The sequence below is a fragment of the Rhinolophus sinicus genome, linkage group LG14, assembly GCF_036562045.2.
Source record: "Rhinolophus sinicus isolate RSC01 linkage group LG14, ASM3656204v1, whole genome shotgun sequence".
In the NCBI taxonomy this organism is placed as follows: Eukaryota; Metazoa; Chordata; class Mammalia; order Chiroptera; family Rhinolophidae; genus Rhinolophus; species Rhinolophus sinicus.
The window spans coordinates 28918995-28931443 of record NC_133763.1 but is presented as its reverse complement, the minus strand read 5'-3'; the positions used below and the strand labels follow the sequence as shown (position 1 = coordinate 28931443).

The following is a 12449-nucleotide window of genomic DNA, read 5'->3' as shown; positions in this document are numbered from 1 at the left end:
ATAATGTTTACTCACTCCTGAATTTGGCCCATTTTCGTGTGGTGGCAGGAAACATTACTTAACACATATTTTCTTTCTTTCTTTTTTTTCTTTAGCAGTCAGGTCATCTTTTATTAGGTGTCAATTAGGATACGAAAGGATTCAGGGGTGCTGGACAAAGGCCATGGTCAGGAATGCAAACTGTGCCCTCCACACTGAGCACTCTTCAGTGGTACTTGCATCGCCGCTCATGCTTGAGTTCCTTGTAAGAACGGCAGTAGTTGAAAAGCACATAAGCTGCCAGCACCATAGAAACCCCAACGACACTCCCTTTCTTCACATTGACATACTTGTTGTAATACCGGTAATAACATCTTTGAAATGCTTCAGCAATGCCTTTAGGGGTGAAATCCCGCATCGGTATCCACTTTGACAGCTCCCCTATTTTGACATCCGTGAGTTTCTTGTCCTTCATTGGTATGACTGCCACCATCTTGGAGTCCGGGACATCCCAACACAGATTTTCTTAATTTAAGGTTAAGAATTAAGGCTAAGATCTCCCTATACCTACCTCAGTCTTGTGAAGAAAAAAGTGATTAAATAAATTGACATCTTTTCTCTTTGTAGTTGGTTCTAAATATGGAATTAGCTTAGACTATTTAATGAGAATTTGTTTCTCAGTTCAAGACAACTAACTGACTATTAATCCAGTGGAAACATTTTAAAGATTTTGTTTTCATGGAATGTGTTCCTTTTTATGGGTTTTAGTCCTGCCAATAGATATTTATATTTAAGAAGTTAGAGGTCTGTGCTGCAGAGCTGCTGTCACAGGAACAACTTAAAGGGCCTGTGCACCTCCGTCCCCTTGGCCTGCCATGCTTCTCCTCTATGCCCAGCTGCTCTGCCTTCTGGGCCTGGCTGCCACTGAACCTCTCGCCTACTTCAAGGAGCAGTTTCTGGACAGAGACGTGTGAACTGATCACTGTATTGAACCCAAACATAAATTGGATTTTGGCAAATTTGTCCTCAGTGCCCCAAGTTCTATGGTGACCTGGACAAAGATAAGGGCTGCAGACGAACCACATTGCCCACTTTTATGCCACATTGTCACCTGGATTTGAGCCCTTCAGCAACAAGTGTCAGACTTTGGTGGTGCAGTTCACTGTGAAACGGGAGTAGAACATCGACTGTGGGGCTGGCTATGTGAAGCTATTTTCAGATGGTTTGGACAAGGCAGACATGCATGCAGACTCCGAATACAACATTATGTTTGGCCCTGATGTCTGTGGCTCTGGCATCAAGAAGGTTCATGTCATCTTCAACTATAAAGGCAAGACCATGCTAATCAATAAGGACATCCGTTGCAAGGGTGATGAATTCACACACACGTATGCACTGATCGTGTGGCCCAATAACACCTACATGGTGAAGATTGGCAACAGCCAGGTGGAGCCAGGCTCCCTGGAGGATGACTGGGACTTCATACCACCCAAGAAGATAAAGGATTCTGGTACTTCGAAGCCTGAAGACTTGGATGAGCAGGCCAAGATTGATGACCCCATGGACTCCAAACCTAAGGAATGGGATAAGCCTGAACACATCCCTGACCCTGATGATAAGAAGCCCAAGGACTGGGATGAAGCGATGGATGGAGATTGGGAACCACCGGTGATTCAGAACTGAGAATACAAGGGTAGGTGGAAGTCCCCGCAGATTGACAGCCCAGATTACAAGGGCACTTGGATCTACCAAGAGATCTACAACCCCGAGTATTCTGATAGCAGCATCTACGCCTGTGTGCTGGGCAGGTCAATTCTGGAGCCATCTTTGACAACTTCCTCATCACCAATGAGGAGCCATATATTGAAGAGTTCGGCACTGAGATGTGGGGTATCACAAAGTTGGCAGAAAAGCAAATTAAGGAAAAGTAGAATGAAGAGCAGAGGCTGAAGGAGGAGAAGAAGGACAAGAAGTGCAAGGAGGAAGAGGAGGAGGACAAGGACGAAGATGAGGACGAGGACAATTGGGAGGAGGAGGAAAATGCTGCCGCTGCCCAGGCCAAGAATGAGCTGTAATAGGGGCCACACTGCCATTTCCAGGGCTGAACGAAGGCCTGAGCCCTCCTGCTACAGAGCCAGCTGTGCCAAATAAAGTCTCTATGAGAATGGAGAACTTTCTTTTTTTTCCAGGAGGGCTCAAATTTGGGGTGGATTTTGGTTTTGTTAACCCTTCCTTTTTTTTGTAAAACGAAGTGTATTTTGTCCCTGATTCACTTTCAGCCCTCATCTCTGGCCCTCATCTTTCTTGACATTTTTCCTACCTTTGTCCCCTTCTCTCCCCAGATCCTTTAGTTCCTCTCCAACTTGTGAGTGTGGAAGAGAATCTCCAGGCCAGATATTCTATCTGCTCTTCTTCCTGGATCCTAGTGGGGGGCAGGAGAACAGGGTGTGCTCCAACCCCCCAGCACTAAGGAGGAATGGGACTCCTAGGGCCTGAGCTCCAGCGCCCTACCCCTACCCCCTGTTTTTCTCCCCTGCCTCCAGGACTGGGCTGGTTCTGTGAGGCAGTGGGTTCCAGCTTACAGCTTAGCTCACAGTGAGAATGTAGGAACTATAAACAAAATTGCTATTAAGTTTTGTGTCTTCAAAAAAAAAAAAAGGTAAAATGTACAATGCACACACATCCACATTTTCTCTGCATTAGTATTATTATTATTTTTTTAATTAAAGTTTATTGGGGTGACAATTGTTAGTAAAGTTGCATAGAATTCAGGTGTACAATTCTGTATTACATCATCTATAAATCCCATTGTGTGTTCACCACCCAGAGTCAGTTCTCCTTCCATCACCATATATTTGATCCCCTTTACCCTCATCTCCCACCCCTCACCCCACTTACCCTCTGGTAACCATAAACTATTGTCTATGTCTATGAGTTTTTGTTTCTCATTTGTTTGTGGTGTTCTTTTGTTGTTTTGGGTTTATATACCACATATCAGAGAAATCATAGGGTTCTCTGCTTTTTCAGTCTGACTTCTCTTAGCATTACAATCTCAAGATCCATCCATGTTGTCACAAATGGCCCTATTTCATCTTTTCTTACCGCCGAATAGTATTCCATTGTGTATATATACCACAACTTCTTTATCCATTCATTTGTCAAAGGACATTTTGATTGTTTCCATGTCGTGGCCACCGTAAATAGAGCTGCAATGACCATTGGAGCACACATGTCTATGTATAAATGCTTTCAGATTTTTGGGTAGATACCCAGGAGAGGGATTGCTGGGTCATATGGTAATTATATTCTTAATTTTTTGAGGAACCTCCACACTGCCTTCAATAGCAGCTGCACCAGTCTGCATTCCCACCAACAGTGTATGAGGGTTCGATTTTCACCACAGCCTCTCCAACACTTGTTACTATTTGTCTTGTTGATGATAGCCATTCTGACTGGGGTGAGGTGATATCTCATTGCGGTTTTATTTGCATTTCTCTGATGATAGTGATGTTGAGCATTTTTTTGTATGTCTAGTTGCCATTTGTATGTCCTCTTTGGAGAAATGTCTCTTCAGGTCCTCTGCCCATTTTTCAGTTGGGTTGTTTGTTTTTTTGTTGTTGTTGAGTTGTATGAGTGCCTTGTATATTTTGGATGTTAGCCCCTTATCTGAGGTGCTGTTTGCAAAAATCTTCTCCCATTCAGTTGGTGGCCTCTTTATTTTGTCGATGGTTTCTTTTGCTGTGCAGAAGCTTTTAAGTTTGATATAGTCCCATTCATTTATTTTAGCTTTTACGTCCCTTGCCTTTGGAGTCAAATTCATAAAATGGATTTGAACCCAAGGTCCATAAGTTTAGTACCTATGTTTCGTTCTGTGCAGTTTATTGATTCAGGTCGTATGCTTAAGTCTTTGATCCATTATGAATTAGTATTGGTACATGGTGAAAGGTAGCAGTCCAGTTTCATTCTTTTGCACGTGGCTTTCCACTTCTCCCAGCACCATTTATTGAAGAGGCTGTCTTTTCTCCATTGTATGTTTTTTGCTTTCTTGTCGAAAATTATCTGTCCATATTTATGTGGTTTTATTTCTGGGTTCTCAATTCTATTCCATTGTTCTATGTATCTGTGTTTCTGCCAATACCATGCTGTTTTGATTATTGTTGCCCTGTAGTACAAGCTAAAGTCAGGAAGTGTGATTGTTCTTTTTTTTTAGGATTGCTTTGGCTATTCAGGGTTTTTTGTTGTTCCAAACAAATCTGATATTTTTTGTTCTATTTCTTTAAAAAATGCTGCTGGAATTTTAATGGCGATCGCATTAAATCTGTATATTGCTTTGGGTAATATGGCCATTTTAACTATGTTTATTCTTCCAAACCATGAGCACATAATGTCTTTCCATTTCTTTGTGTCTTCTTCAATTTCTTTCAAAAATGTCTTACAGTTTTCAGCCTATAGGTGTTTCACAACCTTGGTTAAGTTAATTCCTAGGTATTGTATTCTTTTTTGAATAAAATACCTAGGAATAAGGTATTTTTCCTGTAAATTCTTGCTGCAATTTCAAAAGGAATTGTTTTTTTTTTTAATTTCTTTTTCTGAGATTTCATTGTTAGTATATAGGAATGCAATGGACTTTTGTATGTTGATTTTGTATTTGGCAAATTTATTGTATTCGTTGATTGTTTCTAATAGCTCTTTGGCGGAGTCTTTATGGTTTTCTATATATCGCATCACGTCATCTGCAAATAGTGACAATTTAACTTCTTCATTCCCAAATTCGATGCCTTTTGTTTCTTTCTCTTTCCTGATTGCTCTGGCGAGGACTTCCAACACTATGTTGAAAAGCAGAGGTGATAGGGGACAGCCCTGCCGTGTTCCTGAACGTAGAGCAAGGGCTTTAGTCTTTCACCATTAATTATGAGATTTGCTGAGGGTTTGTCATATATGGCCTTTATTATGTTAAGGTATTTTCCTTCTATACCTGTTTTAGTAAGTGTTTTAATCATAAATGGATGTTGTATCTTGCCAAATGCTTTTTCTGCATCTATTGATATAATCATATGATTTTTGTCCTTTATTTCAAGTGATGTATCACATTGATGGATTTGCATATGTTGAACCAACCTTGTGCCCCTGGGATAAACCCCACTTGGTCGTGATGAATAATCTTTTTAATGTTTTGCTGCATTCGATTTGTAGATTTTTGTTTAGGATTTTTGCATGTGTATTCATCAGAGGTACTGGCCTGCAGTTTTCTTTTTTTGTGTTATCCTTACTAGGTTTTAGTATCAGGGTAATGTTGGCCTCATAAAAATGAGTTAGGGAGTTCTGTCTTTTCTTGAGTTTTTTGGAATAGTTTGAGCAGGATTGGTATTAGATCCTCTTTGAAGGTTTGGTAGAATTCACTAGTGAAGCCATCTGGTCCCGGACTTAGGCTTTTGGGAAGGTTTTGGATGACTGATTCAATTTCGTTACTGGTGTTCAGTCTGTTTAGATTTTCCAGTTCTTCATGGTTCAGCCTAGGAAGGCTATATGTATGTATGTAAGAACTTGTCCATTTCTTCTAGGTTATTGGATTTGGTGGCATATAGTCCTTCATAGTATTCTGGATGATCCTTTCTATTTCTGTGGCATCCGTGATAACTTCCCCTATTTCAGTTCTGATTTTGTTTATTAGTGTCTTTTCTCTTTTTATCTTAGTGAATCTAGCCAAGCGTTTGTCAATTTTTTAATCTTTTCAAAGAATCAGGTTCTTTGTCAGATTAATTTTTTTCTATTGTCTTTTTGTTCTCTATTTCATTTTGTTCTGCTCTGATTCTTGTTATTTCCTTTTTTCTGCTGACCTTAGGTTTCACTTGTTCTTCTTTTTCTAGTTCTTCAAGGTGTAACATGAGGTTATTTATTTGGGATTTTTCTTGTTTCTTGAGATAGGCCTGTAATGAGATAAATTTCCCTCTTAAAACTGCTTTCGCTGTATCCCAAAAATTTTGGTAGCATGTATTTTCATTGTCATTTGTTTCTGTGTATCTTTTGATCTCTCCTCTAATTTCTTCTTTGACCTGGTCATTCTTTAAAAGTATGGTGTTCAATCTCCATGTATTTGTGTTTTTTCCTGCTTTCTTTTTGCAGTTGATATCCAATTTCAAAGCCCTGTGATCAGAGAATATGCTTGGTATGATTTCAGGCTTCTTAAATTTGCTGAGGGTAGTTTTGTGTCCCAATATACGGTCTAACCTTGAGAATGTTCCATGTACACTAGAAAAAAATGTATAGTCTGATGTTTTAGGATGAAGTGCTCTATAAATGTCAATTATGTCCATTTCATCTAATGTGTCATTTAGGGCTGCTGTTTCGTTATTTATTTTCTGTTTGGATGATCTATCCATAGCTGTCAGTGATGTATATAGGTCCTCTAGTATAATTATGGTTTTGTCAATTTCTTCCTTTAGTTCTATTAGTAGTTCCTTGGTATATTTCAGTGCTCCCTGATTGGGGGTATAAATATTGATGACTGTTATGTCTTCTTGTTGTGTAGTCCCCTTTACCTTTATGAAATGTCCATCTTTGTCTCTTACTACCTTTTTCACTCTGAAGTCTGTTTCATCTGATATCATTAGGGCTACATCTGATTTTCTCTGGATACCATTTGCTTGGAGTGTCAATTTCCACCCTTTCACTTTGAGTTTGTGCTTGTCCTTGTAGCTGAGATGTGTCTCTTGGAAACAGGATATGGTTAGGTGTAGTTTTTTCATCCAATCTGCTACTCTGTGTGATTTTATTGGTGAGTTCAGTCCATTTACATTTAGGGTGATTATTGATATATGAGGATTTCCTATCATTCTATCTTTATTTGTCTGTTAAGACTGTGTCTCCATTGTTTCTTTGCCTTTCTGTTGTTGTCTATTATTTCAGTGTGGTGGTATTCTATGATGTTTCCCCCTGTTTCTTCTTTTATTACAGTATATATTTAAGTTCTGTATTTTTTTTTTTGAGTGGTTACATTAAGTTTATGTAAAAGAAAGTTTGATATTTAGAGTATTCCATTTTCTTCAGTACGCTTACTTTTTTCATTCCCATATTCAGGTTCCGGCCTTTACTCTCCCCCTTTTTATGTTTTGGTTGCCAGAAATTGTCCCTGTTGATGGTGGTCGAATAGCCTCCTTTAGTGTTTCTTGTAGTGCAGGTCGTGTATTAGAAAATTCCCTCAGCTTCTGTTATGTCTGGAAAGGTTTTGATTCCTCCTTCGTATATAAAGTATATCTTTGCTGGATATATTATTATTGGCTCATAATTTCTCTTTCAATAGTTTGAATATTTGGTTCCACTCCCTTCTGGCTTATAGAATTTCTGCTGAAAAATCTGATGATATTCTAATGGGCATTGCTTTGTAGTTTACCGTCTCTTTTCCCTGACCGCCTTGAGGATTCTATCTTAGTCGTTGTTTTTAGAAAGCTTCAGTACAATATACCTTGGAGAAGCCTTGTTGGGGTTGAGGTAATTAGGTGTTCTATATGCTTCTTGGATTCGAAGATCCAATTCTTTCCACAAGTTTGGGAAGTTGTCATGAACTATTTGTTTGAATATACGCTCTGTTCCTTCTCTCTTTCTTCTCCTTCTGGTATGCCCATTATTCTTCTATTGCTCTTTCTGATAGAGTCAGAAGGTTCTTGTAGAGTTCTTTAATTTCTTTTAAGTCTCATGTCTCTTTTTCCATCCGTGTCATTTCCAGGTTTCTATCTTTGATGTCACTGATTCTTTCCTCTATCTGGCCAACTCTGCTACCTAAGCTGGCTATTTCATTCTTCATTTCTTCTATTGAGTTCTTAATCTCCAGAAATTCTATTTGGTTCTTTTTAAAAATTTCAATTTCTTTAGTAAAATGTTCATGTTGTTCTTTGGTTGTCTTTCTGAGTTCATTAAACTGCCATTCTGTGTTTTCTTGCATCTCGTTGAGTTTTTTCAGAACTGCATTCTTGAATGCTCTTTCATTTAAGTCACATATTTCCATATCTTTAAGTTAATTTTCTGGAGACTGTTCACTTTCTTTTTGAATTTTCTTGTTGCCTTGGTTATTCATGGCAATTAATGGTTTATTATTTCTCTTCCTAGACATCTACAGGAGTTTGTTCTGCAACAGGTTGATAGGAAGAGTTCTTTCTTTTGTTTTCCAGTACGTGTTGGTAGAATGTTTTATTTTCTCTTCAACTGCAACCTTTTTTTCTCTCACACACTGTAGTGTTATGTTTTGTCTATAGTATTGCAGCTTCTCTCACAGTGGGGAGGATTCCCTGGAATGTGGGCCTCTCCTCTGTTAACAGTTCTCATGGATCATAGGGCCCCGTGTCCGTGTGGAGATGCAGAGAGATTTTGAAGTTCAAAGGTCTTCTTGCACCAGATTCAGAGCCTGTGTGTTTCAGCAGTTCTGTTTACTCTTGCAAGAATCGCCTAGATAGCTGGGGACAGGGGCGGGGTGGGTTGTGAGAAGTGGCCCAGAGCACTGGCGGTGACCACCACCACCACAGCCGGTCCTGCTTCCACAGCTCCCTCCCCTTTGCCGGAGCTAGTTGGGCTGCGAATCTGTGTCTGCGTACCATAGTTCTCAGAACTCCAAATATTCTGCTGTTTTAATCTGACACTGTTAGTTTTCCGTTCTACCAGATGGGGGCAGTTGAGCTCGGAGAGGGTAAAGATGGGGCGACTAGTCTCATTGCCTAAGGCTTCCATTCTCTGCTTGGCAGTGGAGGCTTAAACAACCGATTTCAACCTTCTTCCCTCAGTCTTTGCTCCGAGGTTTCTGCTGTGAGCATTGGGTTCAGCCGTGTTATATGCTGCCCCCTTAGCCCTGTGGGCCATAAGCGGAGCCCTAGTAGTCCAAGTTCTTCCCTCTCCCGCAACTGTGATAGTTCCGGGATGCAGCGAGTTGGGTCACTGAGTTAGGTCTGCGTCCTGTGCTCTCGTGGCTCTGTCTCCACACTTGTCCCTTCAGTTCTCCCCTGCTCGCCCAATTTGCCCATTTTTAGGTGAATTCAGTAGTGCGCCTCTTTGTCTTGGCAGTCTGCTGCACGGGGAGTCCTTTGTGGAGTTATAGTTGTTCAATTTGTTGTAAATTCCAGGGAAGATTTCAACAGGCTCACCTCATGCCGCCATTTTTATGATGTCACCTCCCCAAATTTTAGAGTAGTGATTTTATGTCTTTTCTTCGGGGATGAAGGTGGAGTATAAATTTGTTTTAATTACTTTCCCCATTTTCTTTGAAAATGAACTTAAACCCTGCAGATGAAGTTGAGATTTTGATCACTCGACATTATGCGCTATGGGTTTTGTAAGTGTTTTACAATTTAGGGTAGAGAACATCTCATCCCTGAAGAAAGTGTAGTCATTGTTTGTATGTGTTGCTTGTATTTTTTGTGTCGCAAGAATGTGTCATGAATGGTAGTTCTCATTCTGAATGTACGACTAACCTTCTCATCACAGTTACTCTTCCTGCTCCGAAAAATGGATCCTCAATAAAAACAAGTCATAACATTGTGATCAAAATTTACTTTATTTATTGTATGTATATGTGCATGTAAAGCTGAAAGAGCCCGGAGAGTTTATTTCTCTATTTTACAGAAGTGAAGAGACTAACTTTATGAGAAGACAGGAACAAGGAGCAGGCTCTCAGTTTTATTTCTTTGTGGCTAGTTATTTCTCAGTAGTCCCTAAGCAGCTGAACTATTTCACTGTCAAACTGCAATTCAGTGAGACTAGAGAAATTTATTCTGCTCACCATATTTGTCAGTGACCTATGAAATATATAAGAACAAGCTGATGAATGCCTGTGGACCCAGACAGGTGGTGTAAACCAGTAGGGCCCAGAGAGCCCTACCTGACTAGAAAGGCCACCCTGGCTGACCACAGGACTATTAGTAAGTTCCAACCAGGTGTTGCCTTGGAAGACTGTGATTCCACTTGCCATATGGTCTCAAATTCAAGAGAAGTTATCAGTCCAGATCTGTATGTGAAATTTTTCAGTTTCTAACATGTAAACAACTAGTTCAAATGAAAAATAAAAATGAAAGTGAAAAACTTAGGGCAAAAAATGAAAAGAAATACTTGTCCAATGGTTGTGAGTTTTAATACTGTGTGTATTTTGAAGTATCTTGTGGTGCCTATCAGACTTGTTCTTGGAATTGCCAGATCATAGACATAACTTTGGTGCTCTTCGCATTCATGGTAGAACAAGACACTGATTCAGCCAACATTTATTTAGTGTTTATTTTGATCATTCACATATTATTTCACACCTTGCTTAAATTCTGTTGTTCTTTTTAATATTGAAAATACGTGATGAGGTTAAATTCATAAAATCCTTTGTAAGACCAAGATTGATAAATTTAGTGTCTGTGTTTTCTCTTACGTATTTTATTGTTTCAGGTCTTATACGTGCTCCTAAAGCCGAAAGGCTGCTGGTTTGATTCCCACATGGGCCAGTGGGCTCTCAACCACAAGGTTGCCAGTTCGACTCCTCAACTTCCGCAAGGGATGGTGGGCTCCACCCCTTACAAGTAAGATTGAACACGGCACCTTGAGCTGAGCTGCCGCTGAGCTCCAGGATGCCTCAGTTGGTTGGAGTGCATCCTCTCAACCACAAGGTTGTAAGTTCAACTCCCACAAGGGATGGTGGGCTGTGCCCCTGCAACTAACAACGGGAACTGGACCTGGAGCTGAGCTGCGCCCTCCACAACTACGATTGAAAAACAACAACTTGACTTGGAAAAAGTCCCAGAAGTACACCTTGTTCCCCAATAAAGTCCTGTTTCCCTTGACCAATAAAAAATTTTTTAAATTTATTGGGGTGACATTGGTTAGTGAAGTTATATAGGTTTCAAGAGGACATTTCTATACTACATCTATATAGCAACATTGTGTATTCACCACCCAGAGTCAGTCTCCTTCTGTTACCATATATTTGACCTATTTTCCCTCCTACCATCCCCTCCCCCACTGTAACCACTAAAGTGTTGTGTGTGTGTCTGTTTCTTTGTGTGTCTTGTTCTTTTGTTGTTTTCAGTTTTATATCTCATACATGAGCAAAGTCATATGGTTCTTGACTTTTTCTTTTTCTTTCTTAAATTATTTCTCAAGACAAGGCTTAATTACAGTTAGCATTCTTGTTCTTTTTTTTTTTTTTTTTAATTTTATTGGGGCATATTGGGGAACAGTGTGTTTCTCTAGGGCCCATCAGCTCCAAGTCATTGTTTTTCAATCTAGTTGTGGAGGGCTTAGCTCAGCTCCAAATCCAGTTGCCTTTTTCAATTTTTAGTTGCAGGGGGTGCAGCCCACCATCCCATGTGGGAACTGAACTAGCAACCTTGTTGTTGAGAGCTCATGCTCTACCCAACTGAGCCATCTGGCTGCCCCTCTGGAAGCGGTAACTCGTTGTCTTCAGTCTAGTTGTGGAGCTCACTGGCCCATGTGGGAATCAAACCGGCAACCCCGTTGTTCAGAGCTCACACTCTAACCAACTGAGCAATCTGGCTGCCCCCGGTTCTTGACTTTTTCTGACTTGTTTTGCTTAGCATGATTATCTCAAGATCCATCCATGTTGTCGCAAATGGCAGTATTTCATCTTTTCTTATGGCTGAGTAGTAGTCCATTGTGTATATATACCACTTCTTATCCAGTCATATACTGAAGGACACTTTGGTTGTTTCCATGTCTTGGCTGCTGTAGATAATGCTTCAGTGAATATCATAAATAAATCTTTACAGATAAATGTTTTCAGATTTTTTTTGGGGGGGGGGTAGATAAAACAGGATTGCTGGAGAGGGATTGCTGGATCATACACTAGTAATTCTATTTTTAATTCTTTTAGAGGAACCTCCATACTGTTTTCCATAGTGGCTATACCAATTTACATTCCCACCAGCAGTGTATGAGGGATTCTTTTCTTCACAGCTACTCCAACATTTGTTATTATTTGTCTTGTTGATGATAGACATTCTAACAAGTGTGAGGTGATACCTCATTTTGTTTTGATTTGCATTTTCTTAATAGCTAGTGAAGTTGAGCATTTTTTCAAATAGCTGTTAGCCATTTGCATGTCTTATTGGGAGAAGTTTCTGTTCATATCCTCTGCCCATTTTCTTATTATTGTGTCTATTTTTGTTGACTTGTACATCTTTATATATTTTGGATATTAGCCCCTTTTCAGAGATGCTGTTTGTAAATATCTTCTCCTATTTGGTTGGTTGCTTCTTTATTTTATTGATGGTTTCTTTTGCTGTGCAGAAGCTTTTTAGTTTAATGTACTCCTGTTCACTTATTTTTGCTTTTACTTCTGTTGTCTTAGAGGTCAAATTCATAAAATCCTCTTTGAACCCAAGGTCCATAAGGTAAGTACTTATGCTTTCTTCTATGCAGCTTATTGTTTTCAGGTCTTCTGTTTAGGTCTTTGATCCATTTTGAGTTAATTTTGGTACCTGGTGACAGTC

At 39.7% G+C, this 12449-nt stretch overlaps 1 protein-coding gene and 2 pseudogenes across 4 annotated transcripts in view; 2 read left to right on the top strand and 1 right to left on the bottom strand.

Annotated features, from left to right (window-relative positions):
• Nucleotides 1–12449, top strand: part of SPIDR (scaffold protein involved in DNA repair) — a 565282-nt gene that overhangs the window by 123327 nt on the left and 429506 nt on the right. The gene's annotated exons all lie outside the window — the stretch shown is intronic.
• LOC109437513 (ATP synthase F(0) complex subunit f, mitochondrial) lies at nt 172–472 on the bottom strand (annotated as a pseudogene).
• On the top strand, nt 842–2159 carry LOC109437506 (calreticulin; annotated as a pseudogene).